The sequence below is a fragment of the Lagopus muta genome, chromosome 21 (assembly GCF_023343835.1).
Source record: "Lagopus muta isolate bLagMut1 chromosome 21, bLagMut1 primary, whole genome shotgun sequence".
NCBI lineage: Eukaryota > Metazoa > Chordata > Aves > Galliformes > Phasianidae > Lagopus > Lagopus muta.
Window position 1 is genome coordinate 3930831 of NC_064453.1, and position 9157 is coordinate 3939987.

A 9157-nucleotide genomic window follows, 5' to 3' on the forward strand; every position below is an offset into this window, starting at 1 on the left:
GCCCCCTGAAGTTGGGCATTTCAGGCATACCATGGCCACTGGAGCAGACGGCTTCAGATCCTGCTGAGCCAGCTTGTGGCTGCATTCAAAACTGAGTAAATTCACAGCTGTAAGCTGGGAGTTTATACAACCCGTAACTTGTTAGGGATGGCTGACCAAGCCAGAACGATCGCTCCCCAGCCGACAGAGCTCTTATTGGTTAGACCTCTGAGCGCCTGGCAGGTTTTATTATTTTTCTTTCCCTTTTGTTTTTGCATTACGAGGCGGGGGGGGGGGGGGGGAAGGCAGGACAGGAAACATCTATTTTTGTTCCTTTCCTCATCAAAGACAAATTGCAATGGAACCTCAGGCTCAGCCCACTACGGACTCCCCAGCACACCAGTGACCAGCTCTGGGGACAGGGCTGTCGCATTTTCCTCTCTCTGTACAGTGCTGTGTTGTGAACGGCTCCAAAGCACTCACTGAAATATCACCAGGCTGCTGTCACCCCTGGCACCTCGTGCACGGCCGCTCGCCTCAATTCTTACTTGCGCTCGCACCCCATAACGCTGCTGTGCTCCCAGCACACGTGGGCTGCATTGCCTTCAGTGCATGAAGCACAGCGCCCTGCACAGACCTCCCTGGGTTCCCAGCAGCTGGAGCACTCTGCACAGGACCTACCAGCAGCGGTGCTTGCAGCACGACTCTGCTGGGAACGACACAGCACCACGCACTGTGCTGCAGCGTGAGCTGTCTGCTCAGGGGAAAGCATGGCATCTGACAGCCTCAGCCTAAAATCCTTTTTATCACAACGTGGTCCCAGTTCTCACCCAAATGGACTTTTTAGCAGGAATCCCAAATCACAGCTGGGCTGGATGAAGGGCCGGGGGCTCTCCTGGCACTGTGTGAGCACATCCCAGGCAAGGACGGTCCCGCAGTGCCAGAGATGTGTTTGGCCACCATGCAGGAAAACTAGATGAATGAGGACCTGCAGTGAAGTCTTAAATGGGGAACTGAAAAAGGAGAAATTTCTCTTCTCCCCGCTCTGCAACAGGGCTCACAGTGCCTGCTGCCGCTCCCACAGGTTAAAATACTTAAGTCCTCCAAGGTGCAGCTTAATTTTCTTTTTTAAAAAAGAAAAGTGTCAGTCTAATTAGATAAATCCTCCTAGCACGTGGCCTGGAGTTCGTCATGGAAATTAACCTCCTTGAAAGATCACAGTGACTGAAATAAGAAACTGTGTGTTTTGGCATAGTGCAGTGAAATGGGAGATGCAGGCTGCATTTCATACACCTTCCTTTCATACACCGTCCGCGTTTCATATCTGCCCTACTGGCCCTTCGCTCGGCACCAACACTTTATCTCCAAACGCCTGTTTGCAAATCGCTGCTGAGAGGTTGCAGTAACCCCTGGGAGAGATTTTGCTGGCTCACCAGTGTGAAAGGACACTGCTCCCGGTGTGAGGCTGGGCTGCCAGAGGAGGGCTCGGCATCGGCAGCCCTCCAGGAGGACGCTTTGCAAACAGTGGCACCGGGAGCAGCGCTGCCAACCCCGTGCCTGGTGCACACAGTGCGATGCTGCACAGTTTGGGGCTGGGCTGGAGATAGCTGGGAACAGAACTGGGCTGCTCTGTGCTATTGGGAAATGCTGCTCTCTCCCATCCCAGCAGCACTCAGCTTTTGTTCCACATCCATTTCCACCCTGTGTGGCACCGCACAACGCGTTTAGTACACATCCCAAGACCCAAATACTCCTTCCACGCCAAGGGGCTCAGCACGCTGCCCTTCGAGGACAGTGCCCAAAACCAAAAACCTCTTTAAAAGCCACAGTGCCCAACCACCCCCCCTCCCTCTGTGCCTGGGTGCTGGCACATTCCATGCCCCACTGCTCCCAGCCCTGGGCTCAGCCCCACACAGGCGGAAGGATCCGGAGCAGCCTCAGAGACCCACTCCGAGGTGACTTCTTGCATTGTCATCGAGATGACAGGCCCTATGGCTCCCAATCTGGAAGCAACCTATTTTATTTCCAAACAGCGTCACCGGTGGCGGAACGAAAATAGGAGAGAAAACCCTTTGCACTCCCAGCACAGGGCTGAGGAACCAGGATGAACTCAGCCCTAATGCAGTTTCTCAGTGGTTCACTGCCAAGCCCCGCAGTTCTATTAGTAATAACTTAATACCTAATAATATTACCAATGTAACACTTAACCTTGAAGCCAAGCACCTGGACCCAAAAAATCGGCATTTAGCAAGGCTTCCATTCATCGTATTCGGCTTCTCCTTCATGCCAGCTGATCACAGCTCCGAGGGACGCGGAGCCTCGTAAGAAAGGTAACGCTTAATGCCGGCCAGGAGCCGAGCACGCTGCGGGAGGAGAACGCCCCACGTGCCGGAGGACCCGGGAGGGCAGAGAGGAGCAGCCGGGCGTGCGGCTCGACGGCTGAATCCACCGCACGGCCCGAAGGCATCTCCGCGTTTTGCCGGCAGCCCGAGTCGGAAGCAGGAGCCCACCGGCAGCCGGAGCGAGCAGAGCCTCGAACGCAGCCACCTAGTGTCCGCCTGAGCCCGCGGGACGCGGGGCACGGCGCCGCACGGCAGGCGGTGCGGAGCAGCGCTCAGCGCTCACGGCCCCGCGGCCTCGCAGGAGCGCGGTGCGAGCAGCGCCTCGTGCCCCCCGTCCAACGCGAGCGCTTCGCGGCCCCGCGGCTCACGGAGGTCTCCTCCAAACTTGCGGCCAACTTTCCCATCCCAGGCCCTGCAGCCCGACCCGCGGCCCCTTCCCCTCCAGCCGCCTTCATCCCCGCTCCCGCGGAGCCCCCTCCTCCACGCTCTCTTTCTCTGTGTCCTCGAGACTCCTCTCACCTTGAGGAGTGTTAGGATTACCCAGCATTTACACTCAATGCTCCTCTTTATTCCTTAAGACTTATTAAGAATGATAATGAGCTCCAAAGCAGTGACACGTCTCTCTCTCTCCCCCTCTGCCGCTCGCTCTCTCTCTACGTGCCTTTTCCGTCAAAGGCACACAGGACAAATCCGACCAAAAAAAAAAAAAACTTGACAATATGGATCAAGGACAGATGAGGATTTATATCCCACAAATCCAGTCTTTTTTGTTTTTATTATTTCCACTCAAATTCCACCCCCTCCTCTCCTCGCTCACGTTCTCCCCCCTCTACTCCAAGCCTTTTGGACGTCAAACGAGAACGACGAAGAGGAGCAGCAAAGCTGCTTGCCTGGAAAACCTCGTTAACGTGGAGCTCTTAAATGGTTGATTAATTTTAGCAAAATTTACGACGCTCTCCTGCTTTCCTTTGAAGCCGCAGTCCTACACACCACAAGTAACTTTCAGACCCTCCCGTGAGCCCCCGGATCCCAATTTAGGCACAGGCAGAGCGGTCCTGCAGCGGTGAGAGCCGCATTCCTCCAGCACGGCCCAACCTGGGGCTCCCGAACTGCAGCCATCCCACATCCCACCACGATCTAAAAATCTCTGCTCTTCCGAAGCAGACAGAACGGGAGCCTTGGCAGAAGCCCCCAGCTCTGGGCTCTCGGCACACCAGGGCTCTCCTAAAGCCACCTTCAAACCTGCTGCGCTTCGCCAGAGGGAAAAACCCAGCTGAAGGAAATGCAGCATAGAGATTTATCCGTATCCTCAACTACTCTTCAGCATCTCTGCCATCTCCCCGGCTTCCCCCAGCCGGTATTTGCTTTTATGCTTTGTCTCCCTCTGCTAGGCTCTGCTTTTCTGATATAGACATCAGGAGGTTAAGGGCTCAATTACCAACTCGGTGAAGCCTCAGCTTCGTGTCACTTCGGGTTTCTCTGCTGCTCTCTGGAAACACACCACAAAAGCTGCTCTCCTCCTCGGCCTTCCCTGCCCTCACCTCTCAGCACCCGCTCCCCATGTGTGACCCACAGCTCTGCGTGGGGTGGATGGGTGAGCAGGTCTGGGAGATGGGAGCGTTAGCACCGATAGCCCTGGGAGCGCCCAGCCGGGCTGCACGCGAGGCTTTCGCCTTCCGAAACCTAAAGCAACATCCACATGGAACTGACAAAATGGGATTCGCGTGGTTCTAATTAGCCCCAGCCTGTGGAAAAATGGGAAGGAAGCGGCTCTTTGATTAACATTACAAACCAGAGAGGAAACAGATTTTAGAAGTTAAAGTAGCAGCGCTGTGGAATATAGAATCATTACAGCACTCGTTTATGGTACCTGCTTCACTCAGACGGGCTGGGGTTTTCTTTGGGGTTTTTTTCCACAAGATGCAAGTAAAAGCTTTTGTTTATGGAACTGCACTGCTCCCTTATCTCCCCAGGAATGTATATAGCCGGACCACGTAGGAATCCTTCTGAAAATGAAATGAGCAAAACCAAAGAGGGCTGATGGGCTGCGGGAGAACCCCCAGCACAGCGATGGCAGCGGGGCAGTGCCAGCAGGGCAGGGAGCAGAGCCGTGGGCTGCGGGGCTGCTGCAGGCTCCTGGCAGGACAGGGCAATTTGCAAGGAGCTCTGCAAAGTCACCGTGCAAGTTTGCTTGGGCTTGAAAAGAAAAAGGAAATAAGTTTTTTTTTTTTCTTTTTTTTTTTTTTTTTTTCCAGCTAGCTTGATTGTTTTGGGTGGAGCTCGAGCGTGTGTGTATATACGCCGTATATAAAAATGAATTACTAATTCTTTCCTGGAAACTGTTTGAATTGCAATCTGTAAGATACAAAAACACACCTTTATTTTAACACTGATTTTCACGCAGATAGAAGAAGGGGGGGGGGGGGGGGGGAAGGGGAAGAGTGAGGGCAGGGCGCTTTTCCCAGGGGCTGCTGGACCCCCCCAGCAGCAGCACTGCTCTGCACAGCCCCACACAGCCCTGCATCGCCCCACACAGCCCCAAACAGCCCCACACAGCCTCAAACAGCCCCACACAGCCCTGCACAGCCCCACACAGCCCTGCACAGCCCCACATTGCCCTGCACAGCCCCACATTGCCCTGCATTGCCCCGCACAGCCCCCGGCTGCGGCTCTGCACTCTGCTCTGCTCGGGGCTCTGCTCTGAAACTGTGAGAATGACAACGTCATGTGTGCAGAAAGCTGACACTTGGAGCTTTTAAAAAGAAATGAGGAAAAATAAGCTGTTGACTTCTCGGTTAAAGTATTTTCTTGTTCTAACTCATGTTCTTATGTCACTGGGCTAAAAAAAAAAAAAGAAGAGGGAGAGGGAGAGAGAGATATGACTTTCCTTGAATGATCTGTTTAACCTAAGCCAGAGGAAAAAAAAAAGAAGTCATTAATTACTTATGTGAGCTATTGCTTCTGAAAGACAATAAACCTGCCTGGTCGCCATGGATATGACATATTTGCTCTGAAAACAACACAATAATTAGCAAAGGGGAAAGATACAAGGAGAATATGCAAACTCCTGAGTTTAAAGCCATAGTGTTTCCTTTTTTTTTTTCCCCCCCCCTCCTCTTTTTACTTTTCGGAGTCAATCCTGTTTGCAATTCAAATGAAACAAATAAATAGAAGATTGGGGGGAAAAAAAATAAATAAATTTAAATGATCCGCCACATTCAGAATGAGGAGGGGAAAAAAAAAGCAGGAAAAAAAAGAGAAAGTCCAGAAGGGACACAGCTCATCCCCACCGAGGTGCAATACGTCCGTGTGGGCGCATGTGAAATATATGCATAGAGACACACGCAAACATCTGCGAGTTGGGAGGGCTGTGGGCACCGGCTCCCGTGGGATTATTCCTTTATTTCTAAGAGGGGCACAGGGAGGAAAAGCAGCCCTGGCCGAGGCGGTGGCAGCGCTCTGGAGCTGTGTGGGTGATGAGGAGCTGTGCTCACAGCCCATCACACCGCCCGTTTCCATCCCAGCCCTCCAACTTTGCTCCAGCACCCACAGCGCTGCGCCCACCTGCACCGTCACACAAACCCCTCTTCTCTCCCAGCTCCGGCACTTTTAGAAGTGCCATTCCAGCCAAGCAATGCGAGGTAAGTTAACAAACCGCCCCAGCTGAGCTGTGTGTGCAGAGCCCCTCGGAAATAACATCGTGGGGAAAATGTTTTTTAGGTCTCTCTCTCATTAAGATGAGACAAAGACTATTAAAACCTCCCCTAATGCGATAGCTTTCTGGATTCTGACCTTCCACATTTAGCAACCAAGTAATAAAAACACCCCAACCGGTGCTTTATCTGCAGAGATATTTGACTTTGAACTTATTTTAACATTACAAAGACTTGGGAGGTATAAAAATAACAGGATAGTCGCCACAAGTTTCTCTTGCTGTTGTTGTTGTTGTTGTTTTCACCGCTAAAAAAGCCCTTAGAACAAAATAAGCAGATTAAGGAAACATCCCCCTAATTTACCAGGCTCTTTTTCTGTTGGTTTTTTTTTTTGTTGGTTTTTTTTTTGTTTTGTTTTGTTTTTTAAACAATAGTTTTTAGCCGGACGCTTTGATCTTGAAAGGGTTCTGCTATCTCGTGTGATGAGGGAGGAAAAATGATCTGTTTTAAATGATGATGCAAAAAAAAAAAGGATCAAAGCCTCGACTTTCTGTTGGCCATAATAAGCTCCGTCTCGCACAAAGCTTCAACTTCAGACTTTAATATATAAAATATACGGGAGCCCAATAAAAGCTCTCCAAAGGTACAAAGTCTGCAAACAAAAGGGGACGCTGCTCCTTTAAACGTTTTAGTGCATATGGAGTTTGATTTCTGAAAGAGATCAGTTTAACATCTCCATAGAAACCAGCAACAGATTATCATCAACAGAATAAATAACTAGTCTAATAAATTAAACAGGAGCCATAAGATCTGGAAACTTGATTACCGAACTTGGACAATATTCCCCCATAAACTCTTCCCCACCACCTTTCGGGCGGCGGCGGCGCATCAATAAAGGGGCGGTGGGCGCCGAGCGGCCGCTCCGCAACTGCGAGGGAACTCCGGCTCCTCCGGCAGCGAGCGCGGCGATCGAGGACCGAACCGCACCGCTCAACTTCGGGCTCGGAGGGGCCGAGCGGCCGCGGGAAGTTTGCGGGGCCGCAGGTGCGGGACGGCGCTCCGACGGAGTTCGCCCCGCGCGGTGCGCGCCGGCCCCGGGGCAGCGGAGCGGCGCCCGCCCGATGTCCGCCCGCCCGGGACGGTCCCGGCACCGCCGCTCTCCTTTTTCGGCCGCCCCCCCGCCCCCCGCCCCGACCCCGCGGCCGCCGCTGAGTGACGGCTCGGCCACCTGTTCCCGGCCCGGCGCCTCCAAACATGGGCAGCGGCTCCCCCGGGAGCCCCGGCCCCGCAGCCCCCCGGCTCCGCAGCCCCGCAGCCCCCCGCCGCGCAACGGGGGAAAGGGGACGCGGAGGGGAGAGAGGGAGGGAGGGAGGGAGAGAGGGAGGGAGACAGAGAGAGAGAGAGAAAGGGAAGGCGCTGGAGGGGGGGAAAACTTCCTGGCTCCGGATGGCAAATCAGCTGCGCATTCTGCAAATGCCACCGGGTAAAAATAACCTGCCGCTGCCGCCGCCGCCGCGCGCCCAGGGGGCCGGGCACCCCCCGCCCCGAGCAACGCGGCCCCCGCCCGCCCCGCCGGGGTGCCGAGGGTCCCGCTGCGGGTCCCGCTGCGGGCGCCGCTCGCCGCAAACTTCCCCGCGCCGTCCCCGCCGCCGCCCGCTGCCGGCCGCTCCGCCGCCGCTCTCCCAACTCCGCCGCCCCCCGCGCCGCGACCGCCGGGGCAACGCGGGGCTCCGTTACCTGCGGCGCGAGGACACGTGTTGCCCGGTGCCCGCGAATAAAATACAGTCATTAAAAAAAAAAAAAAGAACAAAAACCAACAACAGCCAAAAAAAAAAAAACCCCCCAAAAAAAACTCGTGCCGGTGCCGTGCGCTCCCCCGGGCTGCGCTGCCCGGTGCCCACCTGCCGAGCCCGCGGGCCGAGCCGGGGCTGCTGGAGGCGGCGGGCCGGCCGCGGCCGGGCTTACCTGCACTTGGGGCTGCTTTGGGTGACTTTCCAAGTCGGGGGAAATGTGTGTGTGTTTGGGATGGAGGCTGCAGCGCGCATGCGCCATCAAACTTGCCCTGATCCCGGATTTTTCCTCCTCGCGCTCCCCTTTGCTTTGATTATTGAATTTTCCTATTTCTAACAGGAGGGCGGGCGGCGCGCAAAACCCGGCCTGGAGCCGCCGCCGCCCGCCCCGGCCCGGCCGGGGAGGGACGGGGGCGGCCAGGCGGCGCGGAGCGGACTCGCTCCCCGGGCGGAGGGCGGCCGGGCACGGCGGAGCGCCCGCAAAACCCGGAGCGGATCGCCCTGCCCGGCGGGGACAGCGCGGCTCCGCGGCTCCGCGCCCGCACCGAGCCCGGCGTCCCGCGCGGTGCTGCCGGCACCGGGAGCTCCGCTCACCGCGGTTCCCTACGGCTGAACCCCACCGAGAGCGCCGGGGCTCATCCATTTTTGTGTTCCCGGCAGATGTCAGCAAGCGCAACGCTCAGTTTCTATCTTACAAACTTCCAAACTTTGTTTTGTTTTGTTTTCTTTTGCTGACACTCGGTTTGGGTGTTACCTCAAATCCAGAACAAACCACGCTGTGCTGCATCTGTATGCAAGGCTGGGGGTGTCCAGCCGGGCTGCAGCCAAGTGGCCAGCGCTGCAGGTTGGAACCAGAGGGGTTTCCTCTCCCCACCGGCATTCACCTGGATCCCAGCACTGTGCTGAAAAACCATGGCTTTTCAGCTCTACCCACTTTCTCAGCCCTGTCTTTCAACCACTTAGGCTGTAGTTACTTCGGCACAATCTGCAGCCTCAGCTCTGCCAAAGCACCCACCCGTGGGTCCCTCTGCAGGGTGCAGTGCCCCACTTGGGGCTGTTGGAGGGTGAGTGCTGCCCACAGCCCCTGCACCCACCTCCTGGGAGCCCTGTGGTGGCACACACACACACACACTGACCCACACTCACACACACAGCCCCTAACAGGGGCTCTCCACCTGTTGTTTCCAGCCTGCTGCTCACACTCTGGGGCAGAAACTGGGCTTTTGTGCCGGATTTACTGGCACCTTGCACAACTGGGGCCCAGCTCTGCAATGGCGGCTCCTACGTGCTATTGCCACACACGTAAATAATAACAATAATTAATAATAATAGGCTAATTCCTCTGATTTCGCTGTGACTACTCATGTGAGTAAAAGTGACTCATCGACGTGAG

General features: G+C 55.3%; 1 protein-coding gene across 1 annotated transcript in view; it reads right to left on the reverse strand.

Moving 5' to 3' along the window:
- Positions 1-8158, reverse strand: part of CASZ1 (castor zinc finger 1) — a 152372-nt gene extending 144214 nt beyond the window's left edge. Inside the window, exon 1 of the mRNA XM_048967503.1 lies at positions 7940-8158. The gene's annotated coding sequence lies outside the window, so the exon portion shown is untranslated. The remainder of the gene's footprint in view (positions 1-7939) is intronic.
- Between the last annotated feature and the right edge of the window lie 999 nt (positions 8159-9157).